The 25,428-nt window shown below is 46.2% G+C and overlaps 1 long non-coding RNA gene across 1 annotated transcript; it reads left to right on the top strand.

The window, feature by feature from the left end:
* Window positions 1-15,978: 15,978 nt before the first annotated feature.
* On the top strand, window positions 15,979-25,097 carry LOC146019640 (uncharacterized). The gene is made up of 2 exons (XR_014450630.1): window positions 15,979-16,195; window positions 24,323-25,097. It is a non-coding gene; the product is annotated as an uncharacterized LOC146019640 (long non-coding RNA).
* The last annotated feature ends 331 nt before the right edge of the window (window positions 25,098-25,428 follow it).

Genomic DNA, 25,428 nt, shown 5'->3' with positions numbered 1-25,428 from the left:
GGAGGAGGAGTTGGAGGAGGAGGTTCTTGTGGCAGAGGAGCTGGCGGAGGAGGGGGCTGAGGAGGCCACGGTTGCCCCGGAGGAGTCTGATGACGAGGGGGAGGAGGCGTGCCAGGCCCCGGAGTACCAGCAGATCGGTATGTTAACATAATGCATCATTCATGAAGTAGTTGTACTGGTATTTGTTATGTAGCACTGGTGATAAAAAATGTTTGGACCATACTATTCATATAGACCCCAAAGTGGGTAGCTACAGATACAGGTACGGGTTAGATGGGGTGTCCAAGGCATCCCTTTCATCCAGGACACCTCTGAATTACACAGGTTTGTGGGATGGCTTGGAGCTCCATTTTGACTGCCACATAACCGTTGTAGTTAAACAGGATCCTGGAGTAAAGGGATGAGTGGATCATTTGTGGATTAAATTCACCTGCTGCAAGCGTTGATTATGACCCATCAAATAGTGGAATCTATATTGTTGGTGAATGTTATTTATAAACTCTAGGATGTATGCTATAAATGGAGTATGGGCCGGCCTACCTTGGAATGGAGTCACAAGTTGCCAGTGTCCCAGGAGCCTCCTCTACCTAAACACCCCCTGTAGTTCAGATTGTTTTTTTGCCCTCACAGAATTGTAGGTTGGTTTAGACAGAATTATTATTTTGAGGATGTGTACTGTGCATTCCTGACATTTGCATAACTCCCATGCCACGAACCATCACTGAACTTAGACTGAGCAGATTGTGACAAGTTGTTATTGACGGAGGCCATGACATGCTTGTCATTGGTTAGTCATGGGTGGGTTGTGACTGAGAAGAAACAATATGACTGTTATGTCTTCTGCAGAGTAAAGGGTAGAGGCCAAAAAAGACAGTATGTAGTAAATAAGTTAGCATGTATGTATATATGTATGTGTCATATCTATTTATCTATGTGTGTCTCTATCTCTCTACATAGATAGATATATATATATATACACACATGTCACCTAGCATTTGTGCAATTTATGTCGCAGTATGTGAAATGTATGCATGAATAACATGACTAATTTTTGCCCCTTTGACATGCCCACAGATGACACGACACCGGCAGATGAGGGGGTGCGTGGGGCCGTCCTGCGAGCGGAGCAGCATTTGAGGCTCCTTCTAGCAGACCTGCAGGACATCCGCGATCTGCTGCTTTAATTTATTATATTTTATATTTTTTTTTTTATGTTAATGTTGATTTTAAATAAATTCTTTATGCAAGTTCACAGTTGTTGGTTTTATTTGCACTTGAAACAGTATATGTGTAGATTGTTTATAATATTTTACACAGGGTGTAATACAAACCATTGCACTTACATTGGTGTAAGGGTTAATGTGTGCAATGCATGTGTTAGGCATGCTTGTAAGGATATATTGGCATCTAATTGATTCCAATTCCAAATAAGCTGTTTTTTATGAGGATAGGTAATTGAATAAGTGGGTCATGTGATGTATTGCAGAATTGACATAATAGTGGGTTGTTTGGCGTAAATACTCCGCTTACGGGCGGTAGCACCGCTTGGCTCCCGTTCGGATGCGGTATTTCCGAGCATACTCTGTAATACTCTGTAATACCGTGCAGAATCGGAGTGTTTCTCCCGCACACGCATGGTTTGTATGTCGTCCGTAAACACGCCCTGTTCTTAAAGAGTGAGTCCGTCCGAATGCGGAGGACACGTGGGCGTTTCTACGGACGATGGCCGCACGCGGCAAAACGCCGTGGCGTGCGGACCGCTCCGTAAGAATGCGGGAATATCCGCACCGATCAGAATAAGGGCGCATGTCTCTAACTGTGCAGAGTTTGTATATTCTCCCCGTGCTTGCGTGGGTTTCCTCCAGGTGCTCCGGTTTCCTCCCACAATCCAAATATATACTGGTAGGCTAATTGGCTCCCAACAAATTAACCCTAGAATGTCTGTGTGTGTGTGTGTGTGTGTGTGTGTATATACATGTGGTAGGGAATATAGATTGTAAGCTCCACTGAGGCAGCGACTGATGTGAATCTTCAAAGCGCTAAGTAATATGTGTGCACTATATAAGTAATATGTGTGCGCTATATAAGTAATATGTGTGCGCTATATAAGTAACTAGTAATAAATAAAAAATAATAATAATCTGTATATACAGTACAATACACATTTGCTTTGAGGCTCTCAGCTGGTATGGGGGGGAAGGTGTATGTGTCAATATCACTAGCTCACAAAGAAAACAATCCCCCCTGTTTAAGCAGCACACGACTATTTTATCAATAACAGTAAGTATATCATGTACACTGGATTTTTTGACTACAGTAACGATTAGTTACTACAGTATGATTTAGTACAGCCAACTAATATTCTTACTTTGGGGGAGATTCTCTAAGCTAAAAAAAACCTGGACCTGTGACCTACTCCCTGCACTGATCCTCTTCCGAGTGCAGGGAGGAGGAGAGCCCGGCGCAGCAGCAGCAGCGCCGGGTGTGGGAGGGACGGGGGAAGCCGCTGGGACCTGCTGGGACCCGGCGACTTTCACCGCAAAGGACAGCTCTTAACGCAAGAGCTGTCCTTTGCTATAATTATCGCATATGTTACAACATATGCGATAATTATAAATGCGATGGGCGGCGAAGGGGGGCGGAGATTCTTAGAGAATCTCCCCCTTTGTCTGCAGGGACAATTTGAAAATAAATAAATAATATAGAAATATTAACCGTTTCACATACAGCGCAGCGTATTCCGTACAATAGGAAACAATGGTGATCAAACAAAACTGTGTAATAACAGACAAACATATAGGTAGGAGGGCCCTGCTCGCAAGCTTACAAGCTATGTAGGGACAGACGACTGCACGCAAAACTAAGTATAGAAACCCTTTTTAAAAATACTACAAAATGTTGGGGAAAAATGAACTGCAACATTCTCACAAAGAGGGTGAATAGCAAATAAAGGGGCATTAAGCCTTAACAAGCGATAAATGCAAGTGTGATAAGGGGCCAGATTCTCTAAGCTTCAAAAGTGATAAAATAGAGAGTGATAAACAGACAGCCAATCAGCTCCTACCTGCCATGTCACAGACTGTGTTTGGAAAAAGTCAGGCACTCTATTTTATCACTTTTGAAGCTTAGAGAATCTGGCCCAAGGAGAGATAAACGTCCAGCCAATCAGCTCCTTACTGACTTTTTTTCAAACACAGGCTGTAACATGGCAGTTAGCAGGTGATTGGCTGGGCATTTATCTCTCCTTATCACCCTGGCATTTATCTCTTGTTGAAGCTTAATACATCTGCCCCAAAATCTGGTAAATAATGTAGCTTGAAGAGGGGAGAGGGCTTGTGTGAAGGATCCAATCGAGCCCCCATACCAACACCAGCAGCCCAGTATGGTCTGGTAAGTATACTTGCCTCCCCTTCCCCCACCAATCCTTACCAACCCCCCTTTCTCTAGGCTGACCCTAACAGGAGTCAGATTCTACTGTACATATGGAAATATCTGTATTTGCTCATGCAGACAATGCACGATGATCTCTGACTGGATATATTTTTCTTCATCAAGGACAGTAGTGCATGCTTATAAATCTGTAATCTCTGAATCAATATTGTTAGATAACATATTTCTAAAAAAACAAAAAAAAACTTTTACTTACAATAGGTCATAAACCAAAATACACCAACATACACCTTCGCTTATCTTAACATACTGTATCTCTCAAACCAACCCTCGACTCATTACAAGATCTACATCTCTCATCTACACTCATTACTTGCTCCCATTCCCGATTAAGTTGGCTTTCGAATGATTTTGGTCTCATGAACCTGGGCCATTTGGTTCCAGAGAAATCTGCCCTCAAACAACATGAACAGCCATGAAATTACATTTCAGAATCAAAAAAATCTGTATACCCGCAATATCTCTGGAAACAATTAAACTATATGAACCAGCCTGGTATCAGATTGAAGGCCCAGCAATTTGGGTTCTTCTGTGATGCCAGGGGGGGAACTGGCAGCCATCGAAACTGGCTGGGGGTGGTGGAATTAGTGGGTCCCATGTTAACCTATGGGAAAAACGTTCCGCTTTGCCCGACGGTATCTCTGGTTCCCGAGGGGCTAGCAACGCAGGGCTGGGCTCATTGGAAAGTCAACATGTTTCCCCAGATGTTCTCCGGCTTCCTCAGGAGCAAATGAGTTGAGCCATTTATTAGTACCCCTAACTGGCACTACCATCCACCTAATATTGCTGTTGAGAGGAATAACCTTTTTCAACTCCAAACTGGACATTGCATCTGGGACATCTACATCAGTTCCTAATTATCCAGTGAACAGAGTAACAGGTGTTGTACAGGGGTCTGACAGTCGGGATCCCGACTGGCCGGACCCAGACAGCATGGTGAGCGCAACTAAGCCCCTTGTGGGCTCGCTGCGCTTGCAACGCTGTGGTCACGGTGGCTCTCTACGCAAGCCACCTCTTCTATTCTTCCTCTATGGGGGTCGTGGACCCCCATGAGGGAAAATAGCCAACGGCTGTCGGGAACCCGACTGTCAGTGTTTTTTTTACACACACACACACACACACATATATATATATATATATATATATATATATATATATATATATATATATATATATATAGAAACTCCGTGTACCCGGCACTCGGACCCTCCGAGGGTTGTCTTGCTCAGGTGCCTTCTGTGTCGGCAAAATAGCCTAATGTGTAGTACTCCTAGAAGGAGCAGCACTCAGAGACTTGTAAACGGTGATTCAAGCGTGAATTTAATGTCTACATGTTTCGGGGTACTTCCCTGGAAGACGGGGAAGTACCCCGAAACATGTAGACATTAAATTCACGCTGGAATCACCGTTTACAAGTCTCTGAGTGCCGCTGCTTCTAGGAGTACTATATATATATATATATATATATATATATATATATATATATATATATATATATATATATAAATACATATTATTTAGAAAAGATTGGCCCAGGACAAGCTCTGGAACCCATTTCCTGATGATGTCATATTTAATTAGCAGTTCAGGAACTGATTTGGTCCTGGTTTCTGCTGAAAAATAGCCCTGGGTACATATATCCTTAAGAGTTTCCTTTAAATATTATTTTCCATATGAGAAAAAATATGACCACAATTTGTCCAACAGATCCAATGTGTTTGATGTCATATAATTTATCTCTAATTATTTTATGTTGCAGTTCTATTTGGTTGAGGACAGTAAAGCATTTGAGCCTACACTCAAGGAAGGAGGAACCTGTAGAAGGAGGAACCAGTGTGTAATTGTCCAAAGAAACATGGATGTACAAGCAATTATGACGGAGTTCCAGGAAGCATGCTGGCCTCTGAAGATAATATGGGAGCGCATTAACCACGCATACAGTTCAGATACCCCCCCAATGGATTGGGGACTCCAGAAAGGGGACTACGGCATCCAAACCTGGGTTTTTCAGGCCAACAATGAAAAATACTCTGTGGTTTGGGATTCTGGCTGCTCTTATTGGAAGGTCAACACTCCCTTTGGACACTGCTTATTTTTTAAAGGACCTGTGTTCCTCAACAAAGAAAGGAATGGTTTGATTGTACCCCCGTTATTCGTGGTCAACGTTTCTGACGCCGATGCACTCGTGCCATCCTCACCCTCAAGGGTGATACAGCATATGCAGGAAATTGTGCATTTTGTGGTTAAGCCCTACACCAAAAAGGCGTCATGAGATACAAACAATGTTTTACCATAGTGACTCATTTAAACTCAGTATTTTAAGTTAAATTCAAACTTTAAATTTATTGAATTGAGATATTCAACTGATCTCCAAGATGTGGAGATATTTTTCAAAATGGGAGGGGAGGTTTATATGTTAGTGGGTGGAGCCAGACCCATTTAGGAAAAGTTAAACATCTTGATTGTTGTGCATTAGTGGTGCGGATTGGGCGCCTTTTAAAATAATAAATGGGAGTTATTTTATTTGTTTTTTGTTTTGCTAGTAACATTTTGCACATGGTTCGCAGAAAGATAAAATAACACAGGTGTGATATGCAAAAGTTAAATGTGCAAAGGCGGAGACTCCCACTTTCAGCGCACGTGTGAACAATAACAGTGGCTGGTTAAATGCAACACACCATTACTCCACCATCTATTCTTGCGCCAATCACATGACAACTGTAGATTTTCTGGCCATGGCCCCGGTGGAAGTGACTCTACATCTGTGAATGCAGCTGCTTTTCCTGACTCTCCCACTAGATGGCCCCGGCATTATGAAGGAAGGAATTGGTTGTACCTCCATTACAAGGCCAGTAGGGTCATATGGCGACACCTCTGCTGGGTTATCCTGGACTGATATGGTCATGTGTTATTATGTTACTTCCCAACTCCACGGACGTAGGTGGGACTGTCCAAATTCATGGGAGTAGATGTACTACTAGGGTATTTGTCAAAGACATCGATGATCAGATGCTTTGATTGATTGGTTTTAAAATGGTAACAGTAATAAATGATCAGTTCGAAATTCAAATAGGGGAGCCACACCCACTGCCAGTGAGTCAGTTTGGAATTACAGTTTGTGGCAGTTGCTGTGCCTCCCTCCTATTTAATTTTTGAACTGTACTGCAGCCCCCCCATGGAGCCGCCACTAATCAGGACAGTGGTGTCAAACTTATGGCCCTCCAGTCGTGGCACCAGCTCCCCCCATGCCTGCGCTTTGTCTGCAGTGGCATTTTTACGCCACTAGGTGGATTGGGATTTACATTGGGTGGACTAGCAATAGAGTGACTTAATTTGTCCCCTATATGGGAAGTTGAGAGAGATGGTGACCACAATCCAATCATATACAGTATATTGGTAAATTAGAATAAAGCTGGACAATACAATATAATTTTAATCTGCCAGTCTGCGGGAGCAAACAATAATCACTTGTTTGCATCCAAAGGCCCAAAAATGGTTGGTCCAAGTTATTGCGAAAATCAAACACTTTTTCACCCCAACTGAACAATAAGTAGGCATGTGTGTCCCCATCCCCCAAACAGTGTTATCGTCACAGCATTCTACTGCAAGGGGGTGGCATTGGGCATACTCTGTCACCATGTGCCGTCCTGTAGTTCTCCCTCACACAGTCACCATGTGCCATCCTGTAGATGTCCCTCACACAGTTGCCATGTACCGTCCTGTAGATCTCCCTCACACAGTCACCATGTGCCGTCCTGTAGTTCTCCCTAACACAGGGCCTTATTCTAGTTCACTCTTTCTGACAAAATCCTTCTTAGATGGACAAAACCATGCTGCACTGCAGGGGGCAGAATTAAAGTATGCAGAGAGAATTAGATTTGGGAGAGTTATTTTGTTTATGTGCAGGGTAAATACTGGCTGCTTTATTTTTACACTGCAATACAGATCTCACTTTCAAGTAAAACCCCACCCAAATCTAATGCAAAAGTAACATCTGCCCCCCTGCCGTGCACATGGTTTTGTCCATCTAAGAAGGATTTTGTCAGAAAGAGTGAACTAGAATAAGGCCCACAGTCACTATGTGCCGTCCTGTAGTTCTCCTTCACTCTGTCACCATGTGCCGTCCTGTAGTTCTCCCTCACCAGGGGAGCCGAGAGGAGGGGGGAGAGGGTACTAATTACCCGGGCCCGGGCTAACTGGAGGGGCCCGGCAGGGGCCCTGGTTCGACCCCCTTCTTCGTCCATCCCGGGCAGCAGCATACACCTCTACTGCCTGCTGTCGGCACAGTACATGCTGAAGGTATGTGCTGCTGCTGCTAGGGGGGGGCATAGCCTCCCACGAATAGCCTCCACCTCGAAACATTTTTGGGGCATAGACTCCCGCGATTAGGCCACGTCCTCCACATTTTACCGGGGCCCGGCACACCTCTCGGCTGCCCTGTCCCTCACACAGGGGGTTATTCTAGTTCTCTCTTTCTGACACATTCCTTCTTAGATGGACAAAACCATGTGCACTGCAGGTGGGGTAGATGTTACTTGTGCAGAGAGAATTATATTTGAGTGGGGTTTTACTTCAAAGTGAGATCTATATTGCAGTGTATAAATAAAGCAGTCAGTATTTACCCTGCACAGAAACAAAATAACTCACCCCAATCTAACTCTCTCTGCACATTTTACATCTGCCCCCCCGCAGTGCACATGGGGCCTTATTTTGGTTCATTCTTTCTGACAAAATCCTTCTTAGATGGGCAAAACCATGTGCACTGCAGGTGGGGTAGATGTTACTTGTGCAGAGAGAATTAGATTTGGGTGGGGTTTTACTTCAAAGTGAGATCTATATTGCAGTGTAAAAATAAAGCAGTCAGTATTTTCCCTGCACATAAACAAAATTAGTCACCCAAATCTAATTCTCTCTGCACATGTTACATCTGCCCCCCTGCAGTGCCCATGGTTTTGTCCATCTAAGAAGGATTTTGTCAGAAAGAATGAACCAAAATAAGGCCCACAGTCACCATGTGCTGTCCTGTAGTTCTCCTTCACTCTGTCACCATATGCCGTCCTGTAGTTCTCCCTCACACAGTCACCATGTGCCATCGTGTAGTTCTCCCTCACTTTGTCACCATGTGCCGTCCTCTATTTCTCCCTCACACAGTCACCATGTGCTGTCCTGTAGTTCTCCCTCACTCTGTCACCATGTGCCGTCCTCTATTTCTCCCTCACACAGTCACCATGTGCTGTCCTGTAGTTCTCCCTCACACAGTTACCATGTGCCGTCCTGTAGTTCTCCCTCACTCTGTCACCATGTGCCGTCCTCTATTTCTCCCTCACACAGTCACCATGTGCTGTCCTGTAGTTCTCCCTCACTCTGTCACCATGTGCCGTCCTCTATTTCTCCCTCACACAGTCACCATGTGCTGTCCTGTAGTTCTCCCTCACACAGTCACCATGTGCTGTCCTCTATTTCTCCTTCACACAGTCACCATGTGCCGTCCTGTAGTTCTCCCTCACACAGTCACCATGTGCTGTCCTGTAGTTCTCCCTCACTCTGTCACCATGTGGGAAATAACACCATGACTCCTCAATGGACCTGAAATCACAGCTTGTGAACAACATTATTATTGCCTCCAGCGAGCACCGCTGATCCACTCAAGTGACCGGAAGTGGGGCAGTGACGCATACATCGTGAAACCGAAAGTGGGGTGGAAACACACTCTGAGAGCTCCAGACACAACACGCCGGTGTTTTGGGCACCAAACAAGACTTTCTCTGATTGGCTATTAGCTATATAAAACCATCCCATAGTGGCATATACACCATACCACCAATTTCCTTGAAAAGACCCCAGTACAGGTAGAAATGCTTCTGAACCTGCTTCTGTGGACCCCCCTTGGGAGAGATGATTGCCAGGACTGTGGAAGCTCTGTGAGACTGTAACTGGGACTGTTCTAGAGCGCTTTATGAGAACTACAGTAATTCCAACTAGTTCTCCACCAGATCTGGTCATTTCTCCCACATTGTGGATCCACTGTATGTTTTACTATATGTTTTTTATGATATTTTGTTTGAAATAAATCTGTATTACAATACTATTTTATTCTCCATATGAATACACCATTTGGGAGGTGAATGGGCGGATGATTGACAAGTCTGAACACACCCCATACGCATTTCTTATCAACTTCAGTGACTGAACTCAGCAGCGCTGCCCGGCTCTAAGCAGTGGCAATCCCGAGAATTTTCCGGGCTGAACACTGAGGCACAGCCCGGAAAATTCTCGGGATGGCCGCTGAAGGGGTTAACTAGTAAATTACGTCACTCACATCAACAATACTTCTGCAACAGGAGATAATAAAACCCTATACCCCAGGATAAGGGTCTTCTTGAAACCTTTCTTTTATGTGAGTCAAAACTAAAAGCCGAATACATGAGAAATTAACAACGATGCAAAATACCAACATAATAAAATCATGTACTGTAGCTATTGGGGAAGCGGTCATCTATTAGAATGAACTTAGGTCTACAGTCATTAGGTCGACCCCACTAGGTCGACTGGCAGGAAGGTCGACATGACTTAAGGTCGAATTTGCATAAAGGTCGACATGAGGAAGGTCGACTGGTCATAAGGTCAACATGGGGTTTTTCACTGTTTTTTGAGCCGACATGTGCCGACAGGCGGTATTTCATTGCCTACCATCCACTAGGGCGTGGAGGAGGTTATTAAAGCTGTGGCGAGCAAAGCGAGCCACCGTGCCCGAAGCATTGCGAGCGTCCGATTCTCATTGCCAACTGTGTCCATGTCGACTGTGTCGACATTCGGCTAAAAAACAGTGAAAAACCCATGTCGACCTTCCTCATGTCGACCTTTATGCAAATTCGACATTAAGTCATGTCGACCTTGGCCCATGTCGACCTTAAATCATGTCGACCTTCATGCCAGTCGACCTAATGGGGTCGACCTAATGACTGTAGACCTAAGTTCATTCTGACAGATGTACCGATTCCAGCTATCGAATCCCTAAAATTGAACAAAGCGCCGGGCCCTGACGGATTAAATGGCAATTATTACAAAACCCTAACAACTGATACAATCCCAACTCTTTATATCAACAAATATTTGATATCAAGATATCTTACCCGTCCTTTAAAAAAGCCATAACACTTTTATTGCTTAAACCGGACAAAGACGCCTCAGTGTTGGAGTCTTATGGGGAAATGTACTAAGGTAAATCCGCATAAAATAGGTGTATTTGTATTAGTAAATACGGCTATTTTATTCGTATTCGTATTTTCGGCATTTACTATGTAGTGTTTAATGAAGTTGTACTTTAATGGTGGGTGTGTGTGTGTATGTCATTTTATTTACCGTATACGCTCCAGAAGATGCACAAACTTTTCCCCCCACTTTTTTGGGGAGAAAAAGTGCATTTTATGGTGCAAATAATCCAGTAACTATTTGTACTGTTGTGGGACTAAAAGTCCCAGAGGACCCTTTAATGCCCCACATGCTGGGACTTGTGGTTCTCCAAGTCCCTGCATGTAGTCAGACTTGCTGGGGCTTATAGTTCCACAGCAATATACAATAGTTAATTCTATTTTTTACTACACAATCAGTGCGGTGCCCAATTCCCAAGGACATCGGAGACAGCCCCAGGCTTCAGTCTGGGCCGGTAAATTCTGGAGAGAGGGGGGCCTTCTTAAGGGGGTCCCCACTTCCCCAGGATCCCTGCCCAGCCTGACCGGTCAGGTGGTAAATGTTTTGGCCTGGGGGAGCTTGTATAAAAAGTCTGGGCCTGGTGCTGGTTCACAAAATATGGGGGACCCCTACTAGTTTTGTCCCCCATATTTTGGGAACCAGGACCGGCCCTTGGACCTGGTGCTGGTTTCAAAAAATACAGGCAACCCCTATTTGTTTTGTTCCCTGATTTTTTAAAACCAGGACCAGCTCTTTGAGCCTGGGGCTGGTTATGCCCCTTGGGGGGGACCCCACACCGTTTAAAAATAAATAAATTCTTTTTACACTGCAGCCTGCACGGATCTGACGGATACTTGTCTCCTCTTCATTGTAACTTAATAGGCTTCACTAATTCTTCAACGTGTCTCAAATTTAATCACTCTGATGCAAATCTGGATCACTGTTTATAAGAGTGTACACAGTAATACAGCGATACTGGCTAACAATATAATGTTTGCAGTGGATGATCTGGTAAATTATCTACAGTATCACTAACCCCAGAGGGATTTGGGGATTTTTAACAACCATTCCAAAAACTATTGTTAGACCTCACTTTGGGCCTTATTCTGCTTGGTGCGGACCGTTACGAATTCTTTCGGAACTGACAGAACGCCACGCCTTGCAGACATTCTAAGAACACACGCCCACAGGTCGTCCGCATCCCTTCGGACGGACTCACTAAGAAGAGGGAGTGTCTTAAGACTTCATCCAAACGTGCGTGTGTGGTGGGGACACAAAGATTCTGCACGGTCTTACCGCGTCCGAACGGACGGGAAGCTGGCCGTACGCACCGATTTGGTGTATTTCCGCAAACCTCACTACTCTGTTCGGAACTCATGCATTTGCAACATGACACACTTATGCAATTAGCCAACCTCATAAAAAATGGTTTATTTGTAAATGTAATCAATTAATTCCTAATTGATACTTAAACACATTTCTAGCACTTTCGATTAACCCTTACATCATGTTAAGCGGTATTACTTCATTGTTGCCCCTTTACCTGTCTTAGTGGTTCCAATTGAACCTGTGAAAAGAGTGTAATTAATCACTAATGAGTAGAGGAGTGGATTGTATTGTGGTCAGCTGAGAGGCCCTTATTCTGCATCGTGCGGTACGGCCCGCGTGCGGCCGTACCGCCGATGTTTTTAGTCTGCACATGCGCAGAGGTCAATCTGCGCATGTGCAGCCCCATTCGCCGCAGACGTATTTCGTCCGCCGCAAAGGGGGCGTATAGGGGCGTGAGGGGCTTCATACCCTCATTTCCCTATGTATACGCCCCGCGTTTCATGGGCGTTCCCATGCAAACGCGGGGCGTATGCATGGTAATGAGGCTATGACGCCACTGATGGGGGCGGAAAGCTGACGTCGCCGGATGTCAGCTCTCAGCCCCCATACAAGCTATTACACGGACGATTGTCCGTGTGGTCTCAGCTTGCGGGAGCTGCTGTGGCGTGCGGCCCTGCCTTCGATGGTCGACGACCATCGAATGCAGGGGGCAGCTCCCACCATGGTGGAGGCGTACGCCCCACCATTTTTATGCGGATCGCCAGCCGTCCGTGTACGGACGGCCGTGGCGATCCGTCTCGTGGGCGGGGATTGGTTTGTGCGGCCGGAGCACCGTGTGCGGCTCTGGCCGCACCAACCAGAATAAGGGCCAGAGTGCTTTAGGTGCGGCCGTACTAATTGGGCGAACCGAATGCCTAGCGCATGAACAAGTGCTCTCCGCAAAGTGAAACTTGCTTATGGACACCGCATATTTCATGCGTGTTGGTTCGCTTGCAGTCCGTGTCCTGTCCGAATGTACGCCTACCACAGTTTGTGCACTCCCTCGTGTACGCCCAGATTTACACCCAGTTTTGCCCACTTTGAAACCGCGCCCTTTCTGTACGCCCACATGACGCCCATATTACGCCCATATTTCCCAAGCCAATTCGGTGCAAATTTCAGGACGGTCTTGGCGAGAACGAGTGCAGAGACACTACGTTGCACATGCGCATAGCGTTGCCTACGCATGCGCAGACGGCTAAAATGCGCCCTCCGAAAGAATTCGGAACGGACCGCATCAAGCAGAATAAGGCCCTGTGTTAGCTAAAAAAGATATTTTACAGCAGTGAATTTCTAAACCCCCCCCCCCCAACCCCCTCCCCCCAGACACACACACACACACTTAACAATTCTCTATAAGGAAACACAAACAGATTTTTTTTGTTTTCAAGGTATGGGAAAGCTACATAGAAACACTACCAGCGGAAACGAAACCTAAATGCTTCCGTATGTTACAATACTCTTGCAAGACCCACCAATTGCTCAACATTAGGATGGGATTAGGATTCCCCTCCCCCTCCCTCTTTTTTTTTCTATCTTTATATTTTTTTCCTCCATCTATTGAGCTTAAAATATGATCATTTATCAAAAAGTAGTGTCAAGGTTTTAGGAAGTTCTTACAAGACCTTTCATTTACAAAGCAAACATAAATATCATAGACTCACGCATTATGTTCATTTATTGAGAATTTAATACACAATACTAACAATTGATTGTGATACCCCGTTCTCACTGCCGCAAAAAAACAGGTATTTGCCAGGGCAAGCAGTAATTTCCTGTGTCCTGTCTCAGTGTGAAAGGGTCTTTGTGAAATTTCTGGGTGTTATGTCCTGGGAATTAGACACAGGTTTTTTGCAGGGTTTTTTCTGGGTAATTCACGGGTGTATGGCAGTGTGAACAGCACAGACCCGGGTTTTTCTCACAAAATGCAAAAAAGCAAGTTCATTGGGAGATATAATCATGTGATATGTGACAGCCAGCCAATGACAGCAATTTGTACAAATTTCCCAACACCCAATCAAATTCCACACACTTGTTGGAAGGCAGACCATGGAAAGTAGTGTGAAAGGGGCAGACACAGGAAATTCCCGGGTCTGAGGTGCAGTATGAAGGGGGTCCGTTGAGCTGAGAAGCTCTGTGCCCCGCCAAAAATCCGGCAATAAAAACCTGGAATTTTGCAGGGGCGGCAATGTGAACGCAGCATTACTAGCATTTATATTGTATAAATTGTCATTTTACATCTCATATTTGAAATTAGACAAATTGTGATGCCATGAAGAAACTGTTATGTAACATCTTTATTGTACAACTTGCAATTGTATTGAGAAAATGAATGCAAACATGTTACTATTGTTCAGTGCTATTTATTGTCATTTCTCCATTTCTAGCAATAAAAACATTTTTGAAAAAAAAACAAAACTTTTTTTTTTTTTTCTATTGACGTTGGAATGTGTTCAGCCTAAAAACGGGCAAAGTCTCTGCACAAGGCTGTTAACAAGAACATTGACCCCCCATCAGCGGTGAAAGGGTTAAGAACAGCTACTGATGTCACTTCTCCCACCCCCTCCTATGTGCCTGAAGCTAGTTCCTGCACCACAGGACACTGACCAGCATTGGGAAGAGGGTAAGAATATAATTAAGTAAATGCATGTGTTGTAATATAATAGCCTCCGGTGTGCTCAGCGCTGGTTCTGCCGCTGCCAAATAATAGATGTAGAGCAGTATAAGCGTCTGTAGTAAGCACAAGCATGTGTGTAACTTGTAGCATCTAAAACTGCTGGCTTGTGTCTCTAACAGGGAAAGCAATAGCACATGGTGAGGGTCAGTTATACTGGACAAAGTACTGAAGAGGTAAAGTAGGGATGGCCATCGACCATTGATGATTCAAAATCATCGATGGTTCATGGCCGATGTTGAATACTTTTGCCATCGATGGGGGAGAACCAGATTTGACTTCCCTGGTAATGTAGGATTGCCAGCACCTGTGGTGAAACACCTTTCTTATAAATTACCTAGCTCCCCACAGGTGATGACAGTCATACATTACCAGGGAAGTCCAGGAGCAGAGCATGTTCTCCCTGATGGAGAGGGTCAGGTAGGCAACCTTGGGTAGAGGACGGTTACATATATTAGTAGAGGAGGGAACCTTGCGAAAGACCCATGAGAAGGGTCAGTACACGTGGGTTATACAGCACCATAGGGGCAAAGATTTAGGGACAGATTCTCTAAGCTTCAAAAGTGATAAAATGGAGAGTCATAAACAGCCAGCCAATCAGCTCCTACCTGCCATGTCACAGACTGTGTTTGAAAAACTTCAGACAGGAGCTGATTTGTTGGCTGTTTATCACTCTCCATTTTATCACTTTTGAAGCTTAGTGCATCTGGCCCCTGGACTGCTGTGCTCCAGAGACCATTTTACATCTTGGACTTGGACCAGAAGCAGCACCTGGATCTTGTACTAGACCAGTGGTCAGGGAACTCGGTCCTCATTACCCCACACAGTGCATGTTTTGCTGGTAACCCAGCAGGTGCACAGGTGTACTAATTACTCAGACACATTTTATAAGGTCCGCAGGTGGAGATAATTATTCCACTTGTGATTCTGTGAGGAGACCTGCAAAACATGCCCTGCGTGGGGTAATGAGGACCGAGTTCCCTGACCACTGTACTGGACCAAGCACTATATGAACTGGATTTTTTCATTTCATTTATCTCTGGTAATTTCATCTGCTTTGCATTTACCCTGCCCACGGATATGTGGACTTTTATGTGTAATTTTATTGTATATGTATTATATGTGATTAAACTTGCTGTGCTTCACTATATATCAGAAATGCCTGCCCGCCCGCATCCAGCGGGAGGCTCCCGTTATTTGCATCAGCCTCGCAAACCTACGGGTACCTCCCGGTTTTTAGGGTAAAACCGGCGGGGGCAGGCCTCGCACAGTAACATCACAGTCGGCCACCGCAGGGTTGTGTGGCCGAGCTGCTGTCACTTTGAGGAAGCTGTGGATGGGAGGAGCAGGGGAGTCAGCAGCAGCCAGGACTTCTGGGGTGGCCTCTCCCACCACACTCCATACATCAGCATTGCTGCTCTCCCTGCTGCTGTCACTGGCTGCCATATGCTGCTTCCCCCACCACCACCCTGACGGCTCCCTGCAGTCCCCTGAAAGGAGCAACACATCCAGGTGAGTTGTGGGGTAGGGGCTGTAATATGGGGGAATAACTGTGTGCACATTGTGTAATGTGTATGTGTGGGGGGCTGTTTATAATGTAATATGGGGGGGGGGGGGATTGTGTATATGTAATATGGGGTGGCTGTATATAATGTAATATAGGGGGGGGGATTGTGTATATGTAATATGGGGTGGCTGTGCATCATGTAATATGGGGTGGCTGTATATAATGTAATATGGGGTGGCTGTATATAATGTAATATGGGGGGCTGTGCATGCTGTAATATGGGGTGAGCTGTATATAATGTTATATGGGGTGTTGTGTATAATGTAATATGGGGTGAGCTGTATATAATGTTATATGGGGTGTTGTGTATTATATAATACATACCCTCCAACAGTACCGAATTTGCAGGTACAGTACCGTTTTTTAATGGTCTGTACCGGCAAATTCAACCTGTACCGGTTTTCTTAAATAATTGACAGCCGGGCAGAGAGCGCTGTCTGTGCGCGCTGCCCGGCTGGATCTAGTCTCTACCTTTAAGTGAAAACAGTAGCAGCAGCCTGGTGGTGACCCGGTCCCTGCCCTGCTCCCCTCCGTCAGTAATACTATCAATTCCCCTTGTCTGGACGGCCGCGAGCCAATAGGAGCTCGCGGTCTGACAGCCAATCAGGAGCGGCTGCCGGATCACAAGCTCCTATTGGTTTGTGGCCGTCCAGCGGCAGGAGAGTTGAAAATACAGACGGACTAGGCTGCTGCTCTTGCTGCTAGGACCTGCTGCAAGGAGGACAAACGCCCCTTTTGTGAGTGCATTACAGAACTGATTTTGTTTGTGTACAGAGTACACAAATGCCATGCTTTAGAATAATCACTTTAAAGGGGGGTTGGAATGAAAGACAGCATATTATGTATACAGTATACCCTATAGAAATGCATCAGCCCTGCAATAGTACACTCTATATAAATGCATCAGTCCTGCAACAATATATGTCCCCAGACTTTGTACTGTATACAAGTGTTGTCATGTAAGACAATGGAATTACCTGTAAATTAGATGCTGCTAGCTGTGCTTGTCAGCATTATGGCTGTGTTTGTATGATTTTTGTGTATTCCACTCAGTGTCTATTCTTTGCATAACATGAGCATGTAGGTAAGCAGCATGTAGTTGTCAATTATGTAATGGGCATTATGGTTTGTTATATAGTATGTAATGGGCATCATGATGTGTGGCACATTGTTTAATGGTTTACGGTGTATGGCCTTATGTGTAATTGACATTAGTGTTTACTAAAATGTGGGGGGCTGTATATAGTGTTCATTCTAGCACCCACTATCTTTGAAAACCCATGCAGTTCCTGTTCCCTGCCTGGGGTGTCGCTGTCTGCTGTAGTGCTATTAGCACAGTGTGGTCTGTAGTGCTATTAGCACAGTGTGGTCTGTATATCGGCACTGATATGCAAACCAGACCTGTGTTAGAAACACCACAGCAGACAGCGACACCCCAGGCAGGGATCAGGAACTGCATGGGTTTTCAAAGATAGTGGGTGCTAGAATGAACACTACTGTATATAATGTAATATAGGGTGGCTGTGCATCATGTAATATGGGGGTGTATATAATATAATATGGGGGTTGTATATAATGTAATATGGCTCTGTGTGTAAAATAGGGGGTTGTGTATAATGTAATAGGGGGGAGAGGTTGCTGACTTTGGGTCAGATTCAGACCCATTTGGTAGGGTCAGAATTTGGCACCGCTGTGTGTGCTGGTTATACTACTAGGAAGGGGGCTGGGTAAGCTGTGTGTGCTGGTTATAATACTAGGAAGGGGGCTGGGTAAGCTGTGTGTGCTGGTTATACTACTAGGAAGGGGGCTGGGTACGCTGTGTGTGCTGGTTATACTACTAGGAAGGGGGCTGGGTAAGCTGTGTGTGCTGGTTATACTACTAGGAAGGGGGCTGGGTACGCTGTGTGTGCTGGTTATACTACTAGGAAGAGGGCTGGGTACGCTGTGTGTGCTGGGTGTAATGCTAGGTAGGGGGCTGGGTACGCTGTGTGTGCTGGGTGTAATGCTAGTAGGGTTACCACCTAGGACCTTTAATTCCGGACACATGTTAATTACACAGGTTCTGTGGCAGTTTAAAATCAGGTGAAGTGGAGTCTTGAAGTCAGCCAGCCACAGAACCTGTGTAATTAATATGTGTCCGGAATTAAAGGGACTAGGTGGTAACCCTAAATGCTAGGAAGGGGGCTGTGTACACTGTGTGTGCTGGGTGTAATACTAGGAAGAGGGCTGGGTACGCTGTGTGTGCTGGGTGTAATGCTAGGAAGAGGGCTGGGTAAGCTGGGTGTGCTGGGTGTAATGCTAGGTAGGGGGCTGGGTACGCTGTGTGTGCTGGGTGTAATGCTAGTAGGGTTACCACCTAGGACCTTTAATTCCGGACACATGTTAATTACACAGGTTCTGTGGCAGTTTAAAATCAGGTGAAGTGGAGTCTTGAAGTCAGCCAGCCACAGAACCTGTGTAATTAATATGTGTCCGGAATTAAAGGGACTAGGTGGTAACCCTAAATGCTAGGAAGGGGGCTGTGTACACTGTGTGTGCTGGGTGTAATACTAGGAAGAGGGCTGGGTACGCTGTGTGTGCTGGGTGTAATGCTAGGAAGAGGGCTGGGTAAGCTGGGTGTACTGGGTGTAATGCTAGGAAGGGGGCTGGGTACGCTGTGTATGTGCTGGGTGTAATGCTAGGAAGGGGGCTGGGTACGCTGTGTGTGCTGGGTGTAATGCTAGGAAGGGGGCTGGGTACGCTGTGTGTGCTGGGTGTAATGCTAGGAAGGGGGCTGGGTAAGCTGTGTGTGCTGGGTGTAATGCTAGGAAGAGGGCTGGGTACGCTGTGTGTGCTGGGTATAATACTAGGAAGAGGGTTGGGTACGCTGTGTGTGCCTGGTGTAATGCTAGGAAGAGGGCTGGGTACGCTGGGTGTAATGCTAGGAAGGGGGCTGGGTACACTGTGTGTGCTGGGTGTAATGCTAGGAAGAGGGCTGGGTACGCTGTGTGTGCTGGGTGTAATGCTAGGAAGAGGGCTGGGTAAGCTGTGTGTGCTGGGTGTAATGCTAGGAAGAGGGCTGGGTACGCTGTGTGTGTGCTGGGTGTAATGCTAGGAAGAGGGTTGGGTGCGCTGTGTGTGTGCTGGGTGTAATGCTAGGAAGAGGGTTGGGTACGCTGTGTGTGTGCTGGGTGTAATGCTAGGAAGAGGGTTGGGTACGCTGTGTGTGTGCTGGGTGTAATGCTAGGTAGGGGGCTGGGTACGCTGTGTGTGTGCTGGGTGTAATACTAGGAAGAGGGCTGGGTACGCTGTGTGTGCTGGGTGTAATGCTAGGAAGTTGGTTGGGTATGCTGTGCGTACTGGGTATAATACTAGAAAGAGGGTTGGGTACGCTGTGTGTGCCTGGTGTAATGCTAGGAAGAGGGCTGGGTACGCTGTGTGTGCTGGGTGTAATGCTAGGAAGGGGGCTGGGTACGCTGTGTGTAATACTAGGAAGAGGGCTGGGTACGCTGTGTGTGCTGGGTGTAATGCTAGGAAGGGGGCTGGGTACGCTGTGTGTAATACTAGGAAGAGGGCTGGGTACGCTGTGTGTAATACTCGGAAAGGGGCTGGGTACGCTGTGTGTGCTGGGTGTAATGCTAGGAAGGGGGCTGGGTACGCCGTGTGTGCTGTGTGTAATACTAGGAAGAGGGCTGGGTACGCTGTGTGTGCCTGGTGTAATGCTAGGAAGGGGGCTGGGTAAGCTGTGTGTGCTGGGTGTAATACTAGGAAGAGGGCTGGGTACGCTGTGTGTAATACTCGGAAAGGGGCTGGGTACGCTGTGTGTGCTGGGTGTAATGCTAGGAAGGGGGCTGGGTACGCTGTGTGTGCCTGGTGTAATGCTAGGAAGGGGGCTGGGTAAGCTGTGTGTGCCTGGTGTAATGCTAGGAAGGGGGCTGGGTAAGCTGTGTGTGCCTGGTGTAATGCTAGGAAGGGGGCTGGGTACGCTGTGTGTGCTGTGTGTAATACTAGGAAGAGGGCAGGGTACGCTGGGTGTAATACTAGGAAGTCGGATGCACATGGTTTTGTCCATTAGCGTAAGAATTTGCTTTTGCAAGTGAACCAGAATCAGGCCTGTTATTTTTTATGATCCCTGTGATATAATTAAACTGATGTATTGAGCATCTTCTCTGTGAATGGATAATCAGCGCTAGCCAGTGGTGTAGCTAGGTGCCACTGTGCCTGGAGCAAGGGCATGTTCCAATCAGTGGAGGGGAGCCAGCAGCAATAGTAGTGCTGCGCCTCCTCACTCCGCCCCTCCCTGCCGCCAGCTCGCAGTGAACTGAACCCTGACCCGGGCCCAGGTAACATGTACCCGCCCCCCTCTCTCGGCGGCCCTGCACATCACCCGGCACAGCGTGAGCGGGGAGATGGGAGCGGGTGGGGAGACGGGAGCGGGCAGGTGGTGCAGTGAAGGGCTCCGGCACTCTGATCTTCCGGGGCCTGGAGCTTGTGCTCTGCCGGCTCCGCCCTCGCTATGCCCCTGGTGCTAGCTAATGCCAATTCTGCTTTTATATTTTATTCAACTCTGTGCAGATATAATGCACTCACAGTCCCTATTACTGTATATAAGGTGTGTACAAACGGTGCAATATGATCACTGACCAATTAATCTCTCACCAATATATTGCTGTGTACTGTTTTCATCAGCGACCAGCCATATCCCTGGCGATTGTGGCTGAAATCGTCCTGTGTGTATGGGGCTTAAGACCTATTCCTACACAGAGACACGTCGCAGCCTCCTGTCCACACTGCCGGTTTATGTGTGTCTTTTAATTGGCGCAAACCTGCATACTTTAACCCCTTCCCGACATATGACGTACATGTACGTCATATGTCGGTTGCGGGGGAATCAAGCCAGCTCACGGAGTGAGCTGGCTTGAAAGAGAGCAGGTAATGGCTGTATATTACAGCCAGGTACCTGCTCTCACGGCCACGAGCGGCGAGTTCGCCGATCGTGGCCGTTTAACCCTTTAAGCACCGCGGGCAAAGCGCCCGCAGTGCTTTAATAGCTGATCGGAGGGGGGGCGCCCCCCTCCGGCGCCGATCGGGGCCCCCCGCGGCGAGATCGGAGGGTGCCGATCGGTTGCCATGGCAGGTTAAAATATAACATTAGTTATCCCGCACGGTTAAAGGCGTAAACGGGAAAAAATTCCCAACGCCAAAACTACGTTTTTTGGTCGCATCGCCTACCCAAAAAAATGTAACTAAAAGAGATCAGAAAGTCGCACATATCCCATAATGGTATTAATTAAAAAGTACACTTCAGCCCGCAAAAAATGAGCCCTCACCCAGGTCCGTAGGTGGAAAAATAAAAAAGTTATAAGCCGCAGAACATGGCGACGCGACGCAAATTAGAAAATCCGTAAAATTTTCTATTTTTTTTTAGTGGTAAAACGTAACGAAAACTATATAAGTTTGGTATCACCGGAATTGTAACGACCCATAGAATAAAGATAACCCATCATTTTAAACGAACTATGAACTCCAAAAAAACCGTAACCAGCGCAAAATTGTGGAATTGCGTTTTTTTTTCCTTTTTACCCCACATTGAATTATTTCCTGATTCCCCAGAATATTATACGGTATAGTAAATGGTACCATTAAAAAGTACAACTTGTCCCGCAAAAAAAAGCCCTCATGTGTCTATATAGCCGGAAAATTAAAAAAGTTACGCTTATTTGAACGCGAGGAGGAAAAAAAAAAAAAAGTTAAAAAAAAACGCCCCGTCGGGAAGGGGTTAAGTTAATATGACAGTTTCTTATCCTCATTCCTCAGGGCACACTAAAGCCCCATACACACCAAGCGATATTCTATACACTATCCCTTACTATGACCCTTCTGAGTGATATCGTTTGTAATATCGCTCAGTTTGTATGTGCAGCAGTGATGCATATAGCGGGTACGCGCCATAGTGATGCGCACAGGGGGTGTGCGCCGCGGGGATGCGTAACGCATCAGAATGCAAGATAAAATTCTAGTAAATAGATAGTATCGCTTAAAGACAAAGGTCCCAATTTTCATTCGCTTTCGATAGTCAGCTCTTTAAGTCCCTCGGGGCTGGTTAAAAGTCTCTAGTATTCTAAGAAGCCTGTCTCCTATTTCAGCCTTCTTCTCAGCCGCGTGCAACTTCTTGGGTCGGTCACTCTTGTTCCCATTAGACATTTGTGACATCTGTTGCTCACGTGCTCAGCACAAATGGGTGGAGTAGTCTACTGTGTTCTGCAGATTAGATGCTGACTCCACAAGACCGGTGCTTTCAGCATATTCCTCCGTGTCCTCTTAGAAGATAAAACATTTAGGGTGCCATTTACAGATAAACATTACTCTTATTATTTTTACAAAAATAATGTGAAAAGAGTGTTTTTAACCCCTTTTTGCCTTATTTTAGTATCACCTGAATGCATTTTCATGAAAACTGTTTCAAACTTTTTAAATTTAATATTTTTAGTAACCAGATCGCATTTGCTAAAATCATAGGGCGGGATGTATTAATATACCACCGCCCTTCGCCTTTGCCCCTGCCGTGATGCCAGCGCATATGTACTAACATATGCGGCTGGCATCGAGGTGCGATGATGGAGGCCCCCCGCGATACCTGTAATGTGGTCTCCATCACCTCCTGGGAGCCTGCTTCTCCCCTGCAGCCGGGACAGCTCAGCGTCCACCCCCCCCCCCCCACCCCCCCTGCAGGCAGAAGGACGTCCGGCTGCGTTGCTAGGGAGAGGAAGGGCTTACCTTCCAGGGTCCAGGAGGACCTGTAAGCCCAAGGGAGGGGGAGAGGGGGGGTCGGCGAGGCGCCGGGGTTGCTGCAGAGGCGGCGGGCCCATAGGCTTCTATAGGGTATCGCCACCCAAAAGTGGGCGATACCCTGCCCAGAGATATCGGTGCAGCTGGGTAATAGTACATAGGAAAATGCAGTAAAACGGGGTTTTACCGCATTTTCCCCTTAGTACATCCCGCCCATAATGAGAAATATGATCTGGACAAATTTACTAAGAAAAATGTGTAAAAACCCCCCACCACATTGAGCCCTGTAATAATAACGCCAGCTTCATCTGGCTAATCACAGGACTTGCATGCAAATTGGGGCTTTTGCACAGCTTTCTATGCCCCGAGGCAGAGAAAGTAGTGCAGGGATAGGGGCAGTGTGATCAGCTGTGTGTCAGACGTTACACAGGCAGATCATTGTGTAACAATTAAATAAATAAAAAATAATGACCCCCCGCATACTCCCCTCCCCAGGGTCCACGGTACTTTGTAAAGGCTGAGGATTATAAGAGCTCCCTGTATCTTTTGAAAAATACCTCAATAATGCTGCAGAGACCCATCACAGGGACAAATAAATTGGCCACCAAGTCTACTAACTATACTGATAACTCAGTGGTGATTTTTGGGATGTATACTTGTATGTACAGGGACCAGCGATGGCGGCAGTGGGGAGCTCCGTCGGAACGGGGCACACAAGCATCTTGTGCGCACTCACCCCCTTCCGGCGGCTGGCGGGGGGCTGGTGATAGAATCACCAGCCCCTGCAATTAAGTGGCCGGCTCCATCTGTAGGTCAGGGTTTACTACAGAAGAAAGAGATTTCTTGGCCTCTTGGTTAGAGCTAGGCAGACAGTCGCGACCCCCAGGACTACACAGACAAACTAATGGTATCACCCAACCATAACTGGTCAGATACCATAAACACAAGTGGGATGGAAGGACAGACACCTCCTTATTCTGCTTCTGCTCCCATTAGAAATGTCTATCACAAAATGGCCACTGCCTCACAGCAGACAGCTATTGATACTAGAGGAGGGGGTGGCCTCCTCTGGTGGCTGGAGGGGAAGGGGCAGCTTGAGCAGATAAAAAGGTGGAAGGGGTGGCCAAACTTTTCTTGGGGAGGGGGGGGGGGGGCAACTTTTTTATTATGCCACTGCTGAACTGACCATGTTTCCCTGCATTACTCCCAGTCGCTGCCCATTTACACATACACATACAGTTGTGATCAGATATAAACCAGGCCCATTGTGTTCAATGTAATAATATTTATCCCTAATTTTGCAGATTTATTATCCAGTGGAAAGAAGAACCATTGTTTGTCCGCAGAAACATGGAAATAACAGTTTTGCCGGAGTTCCAAGAAGCATGTTGGCCTCTGAAGATCATACGGGAGCGCCTTAACCATGCGTTCAGTTCTGATGCCCCCCCTAGTTATTCGGGAATTCAAAAAGGAGACTACGGCCTCCAAACCTGGCACTTCAGTTCGAAGAATGAAAAATACAAAGTGGTTTGGGATTCCTTGCACGCCTATTGGCAGGTGAACACTCCATTTGGACCAACTTTATTTTTCCTAGGACCTCAGTTTATCAACAAAGAAAGTCATGGTCCAGTTGTATCCCCAATATTTGGGGTCAACATGTCCGATACAGACACACTGATACCAGTGTCCTCTTCAATGGTGTTAAAGAAAATGCAGAACATTAAGAATTATGTCACTAAGCCAAACAGCAAAAATTCATCATGAGATATTGACTGTATGTTTTTCATAGGGATTGATGATGACCCATAGTTTTAAGGTCAAATACAAATATTTACTTTGTTTAAATAAGACCTTTAAATGATCTCCGTGGGGTGCAAAGGTCACAATTTTTAGAGGGCAGTATCTATGGTAGTGGTTGGCCAACACTATAGATTGTAAGCTTTCGAGCAGGGCCCTCCTCCCTCTATGTCAGTTTGTTACTTCCCAGTTTGTTTTATCCGTATTGTTTCCAATTGTAAAGCGCAACGGAATTTGCTGCGCTATATAAGAAAATGTAAATAAATGTAAAACATCCTTATAGTTGCCTTTTGAACCAATAAATGGAATCACAAAACACCATGTACTTCGGGGCAGATTCGCACCTGCAGCAAGTTCGGCCCCATATTTTGGATGGTGGGGAAGTGCGCAAAGATGCTCATGCACATCTGAACACCTTCGGTCAGCGATACGCCTGCCTCCATTTGGGCTATCACCGTCCAGGATAAAAGTAAGTCCAGGCTTCCTTTTATCTGCGAAGGCAGGAAAAATATTTCGAATCAAGTTATTTATTCCTCTCTGTGCAGCCGCATGCGAGGTGGATGTATAAGCGCACACATCTGCTCGCATTTTGACAGGAGGATTCGGCCGTGGG

This window comes from Crinia signifera, chromosome 7 (genome assembly GCF_055691185.1).
Source record: "Crinia signifera chromosome 7, ASM5569118v1, whole genome shotgun sequence".
NCBI classification, from domain to species: domain Eukaryota; kingdom Metazoa; phylum Chordata; class Amphibia; order Anura; family Myobatrachidae; genus Crinia; species Crinia signifera.
Note: the sequence above shows the minus strand (reverse complement) of the source record. Positions and strands in the feature narration are given on the sequence as shown.